Here is a 5,000-nt window from a genome sequence, read left to right as displayed (position 1 = left end):
ACTCTCCAGACAGGCACAAATATATAGAGATAATTACTTGAAACTAGAATCTCCTTCAAGGAGCATGGCCTCCCACAGCTGAGAGGAAAATCAACCACATACAGAAGAGAGAGCTGTTTCTTACACTCAAAAATAACATTAGAGATAGCACTACTTTTAAAAGAGAAAGGTCTTCAAGACCCACCAGTATTAGAGGAATGAATAACCCTGGTCATATGAGTGCTTCATTATTATTGTGCTTTGAGTTTTCATCCATTGGGAGACTGTACACCAAGTTTATGAGGAAAGAATATTTTGCAGCTAATTTTTACTGTACCATTTTAAAAAATGCCCTTGCCCTAAGTTATTTTTTCTCCTGAATGCTAAGGTCACCTAAAAACAAATATAAATTTCATCTATTTTTTCCCCTCTCTAATAACAAATATTAATGTCACCATTATATCAATAGTACTAGATGGCACTGATTTCCTGGAGGGAGAAAATTCACATTCTTTATGGAGGTCTTTAGCATTGAATAAACCCAGGAGATTAACATCATGTTTAATTTAATTATTTATTAAGGACAAACTCATGGAGGCTCTCACTGACATTTATTTGAAAGATGGTCCCTATTAAGGAGTTGTAAGAATATGGTTTTTTTCAAGAGTACACAAGGAAGAGAAAGGGGCAGAGGCCTTCCTCTATCTAGACCATGACTTTAACTATAAATTAGAGTAAACAGAGATGTGCTATGATTTTTTTTTAATTGGCAGAGTGCAGGGATCAACTCACCAAAAATGTGCTACAAACCACATGGGGTTAATACAAGGAGCCTTTGCTTTCAAGTCACTCTGGGCAATTATAAATAAAAGATCTTACAGTTGATTATCTCATTTGAATAGGGTTTGGGGCAGGAGCCAAAGCTGATTATGGAAAGGTGATCCTCTTACCAATGTAACCTTTCAAAGTGAGAATCGACCCCAAGAAAAAAACATAAAATAACCACATAGCAATATACATATTGCCCTCACAAAAAAACCTGGGAGGTAGATGCCATCATTATATCTCCATTTTACAGATGAGAAAGTCAAGATTTCTATGTATCTGTAACTGGATAGGAATTTACATCTTTCTGCCCTTATGACCTGCTCTCTTTCCGCTGCATTCCCTTGTGTCACTGATGTCACTCATAAGACTCATTTCTACATTCTGACTATGGGGGAGGGGGAACTAATATTCTCAGAATAACATTAAATGTATTCTAGGGTCCCAGCATACTTGAGAGTCACTGAATCAGGACAGGGTCACAGCCTTCAACTGTAGCAAATCAGACTGCCCAAAATGCTATCAAATTTAATTTGTTGCCTTCTTTCTTCCCTGCTTCCTTCAACACTTTACTCCCCTAATCTGGGCCCACGTACAGGAATTTTGTAGAAATAAAATCTCACAAAGGAGATGCACATCTAAATTGTAATGGTGAGGTGGAGCTTCCACCTAGGGTCTCGTAGGCCCCCCAAAGGAACAACATTTCCAAATATCCCAGGCTGATTAAGTTCTGATTAGTCCTGGGACTGCACCCCGGTTTTCTTGCCTTCCCGTTTCTTCCATCCAAAAAGAATATTGAGAAGTTGAGTTCTCCAAAGTGAAAGGTGACAGCACCGCCCAGTGGCCAAGGTCTACCATGAATTTATGGCAGAGCCCCTCCAGCCCCTCCAGCCCCCAGCCCAGACCTTCTCAGTCCTTAGCCGGCTCCCGCAAATTCCTTTCTCTAGGTGTGATTGCAGTTTAGCCCGAAGGCGGTAAACGGGAGCCCTGCTAGTCCTTAGAGACTACTTTCATTTTCAGAGCTGAGGTCGCCCAGAAATTAGGAAAAGAGAAAAAGTTGCCGCCAAGAAAACTCAAGGCTCCGCCTAAGCGCGCCTTCTTCCCCAAGTCTGCCTTTTCTAAAGCTTTGTGCGCTCGCTTTGCCCATGGCCGGGCCTGGGGGAGCTACTCAGAGCCGTCTGGTCCGTCTTGGGAACACCGTGCAGGCACAAGAGAAAGTTCCTACTCTCCCAGGCCTGGGGAAGTTGTATGGGCGCCCCGGAACCAAGGGTGCACCAGGGAGGCCACAGATCACTCGCGAGCTTAATCACGGGGGGATGGGACTCCTATATTTTCTCAAAAACCTTTCCAAGTATCCTCAGAGCCTAGAGCAACGTCTTGCTGTAGTAGAACCTTAAATGGATTCAACTAGTGCAAACCGAAAAGAAAAACTTTTGGTGGGGAAAAAAAATAACTCTCCTCCGCCCAACGTGGGGCTCGAACCCACGACCCTGAGATTAAGAGTCTCATGCTCTACCGACTGAGCTAGCCGGGCGACGAGTTGGAGAAAGTTCTACTTTATCGTTCATGAAGAAAAAAAAGCGCGGGACAATGGGTTCTGCAGCTGGAAAGTGTTTACATTATTCAAATGAAATAAGCTTTAAAAGGAAGGATGCCCTTCCGCACTTTAAGGAGCCGAAGTCTAGGAGGGCGGGGGGTGAGCTGGGGCCCGGGAGGAAGGAGCGCTCCGTCTGGGTCCTACACCCTAGACTTGGGAATTCTCTAGAAATGGGTTCGTTCTCATTTTTCCTGCCAGATCCTGCAGCTGTCATCAACCTCTCTTCCTCTTTTCGCGCATACTCAGGCACTAAAATGGGGTGTTAGAACCGTGCGGCGCTGAACCCGGGAGGAGGGTGGCCTGGAGGAAGACTGAAGCGATTGACCTTGAACTAGGTGGGAAGTTTGGGCGTTATCTGGACGTGGGTCACTCACTACACCCCTTACCCTTGAACTAGCTAGCATTTCTCCGCCAGATCACTAGCCAGTGGCAGGGAGGAGGAGAGAAGGGCTCTGGGAAGGCTGGCCAGCGGCCTGAGGGGCTCTGGGAAGGCTGGCCAGTGTCCTGAAGGGCTCTGGGAAGGCTGACCAGCGTCCTGAAGGGCTCTGGAAAGACAGGCCAGCTCCCTAAAGGGCTCTGGGAAGGCTGGCCAGTGTCCTGAGGGGCTCTGGGAAGGCTGACCAGCGTCCTGAGGGGCTCTGGGAAGGCTGACCAGCGTCCTGAGGGGCTCTGGGAAGGCTGGCCAGCGACCTGAGGGGCTCTGGGAAGGCTGGCCAGCGACCTGAGGGGCTCTGGGAAGGCTGGCCAGCGACCTGAGGGGCTCTGGGAAGGCTGGCCAGCGACCTGAGGGGCTCTGGGAAGGCTGACCAGTGTCCTGAGGGGCTCTGGGAAGGCTGGCCAGCGACCTGAAGGGCTCTGGGAAGACAGGCCAGCTCCCTAAAGGGCTCTGGGTCTTCCCCTTTCTCACCCACGCTAGTGACAGCGACCTTCACAGAACTCGTTCTTCTCAGGGACTTTGTCTAGCCGAATATTCGTTGCAACAAATCTAATAGGCCTGAGATGAGGAAATGCCAACACGGAGCCCTAGGGCCTCAGTCTCCCAAATAGTTCTGCTTCCCGGGTCTGGGAATCACCTCTCGGTGAGGAGACGGTGCATCCGTAGGCTAATACTGTTGCCGGACCCAAGAAAAGAAGGTAACCGACATTCCTGGGTCCAATCAACAAGGGAAGTTTCTCATTTCCCGAAGGAAGACGGAGTTTCTTACTGGTGGGGCTTCTCCCTTCTGGCGCTAATTATCATAAAAAATAACCTAAAGTTTTCTGCTGCTTTTCTAAGAAGGTTTCCTTCATTCAAGCAGTCCCCAAAGAAGGCAGGAAGCCAAACACAAAACATTTATTAAGCCCTTACTGCATACCAAAGAATGCTTCGATTCAAAAACAAGCAAAAAAAAAATGAAAGATGGGAAACTCGAAAAGCTAAATGAATTTGCCAAAGCCAAGCCAGTCATTTCAGTCACCCCGAATCTAGTCGTATGTTGGTTTCCCGTAGCATCTTGCCCCTCCGAATCCCACTCCACCCATCTCTGTTCACCCCAACCCCAAACAGCTGCTGCCTTATATTTTTCTTTTTTCCAGCCTGATGACTTGCTTGTGACAAACCTTAAAGATAACATAAAAGTGGGCTTTTTTTTACTTACTATTCCCAACCATTAGAGTTGAGAGGGTCCGTTTATTCTTTGCTGTAAGATATTTTATATATATATATCCACAACGTATCTGTGAGCCGGATAAAAATTTGAGTCCACACTGGGTGGGTAAAAAGAATTATAGGCCCTTTCAAAAAGCAAGGGGTAAAAACTCAAAGTTCCCCTTGCCGTGACTCGGATTCGAACCGAGGTTGCTGCGGCCACAACGCAGAGTACTAACCACTATACGATCACGGCTCGCCACAGAGGAGATGCTTTGAGATGCTACAAAGAAAGTCTTTCACCCACGATTTAAAGCAGTTTTCCCAAAAAAGTCATTGTCCCTGTTCCTTTCTTCTCCGATTTCTATCACGAAATCTTTCCCTAAAATACCACGAATAGATGCTATGTTATTTTTAAAAAGTGACTTTTCTTTCTACAGTCCCCAACAATCTATGAAAATCCTATACACAATACTGACTTTGACTTCTACACCAGGACTCAAAGGGAGGAACTGGGGATCTTTAAGATGGCCTGCCCGACCATGGACTAAGAATCGTCTTTTTATCACCAATCCAGAATGGACGCCCTTCGGCTTTCCATCTGGTGGTTCCACATCTCGGTTTTCATGTTGGGCAGAATCAGGGCTTGGGCATTTGGATTTCCTAGTAGATTTCGAATTCTTTCACGGAAAATTACAAGGTTCATGTGTCAATTTCTTCCTTCTCCCTCTTCCAATACATAGTAATATTTCATTCTCTCTTGTCTTTGATCTGGGACAGGTTAAGAAGAAATAAGATTCCTTGTGTGACATTGTGATTCAATACGAATTAGAAAATCCAACTTTCCCCACTGGAATTAGCGGATATCCTCCTTCTTCACTCGATTCTCCCGAAATGGCTACTACTTGAGGCTAACACGCTTTGTCCATGTTCTTTATATACCTTTTGACTACTTTTCCTCCCTCAGAGAGA

General features: G+C 46.0%; 2 non-coding genes across 2 annotated transcripts; both read right to left on the bottom strand.

Annotated features, from left to right (window-relative positions):
• Nucleotides 1–2,265: 2,265 nt before the first annotated feature.
• Nucleotides 2,266–2,338, bottom strand: TRNAK-CUU (transfer RNA lysine (anticodon CUU)). Its single transcript has one exon. It is a non-coding gene; the product is annotated as a tRNA-Lys (tRNA).
• Nucleotides 2,339–4,212: 1,874 nt separating this feature from the next.
• Nucleotides 4,213–4,284, bottom strand: TRNAH-GUG (transfer RNA histidin (anticodon GUG)). Its single transcript has one exon. It is a non-coding gene; the product is annotated as a tRNA-His (tRNA).
• Between the last annotated feature and the right edge of the window lie 716 nt (nt 4,285–5,000).

Source organism: Macrotis lagotis, chromosome 5, assembly GCF_037893015.1.
Source record: "Macrotis lagotis isolate mMagLag1 chromosome 5, bilby.v1.9.chrom.fasta, whole genome shotgun sequence".
Classification (NCBI taxonomy): Eukaryota; Metazoa; Chordata; class Mammalia; order Peramelemorphia; family Peramelidae; genus Macrotis; species Macrotis lagotis.
Note: the sequence above shows the minus strand (reverse complement) of the source record. Positions and strands in the feature narration are given on the sequence as shown.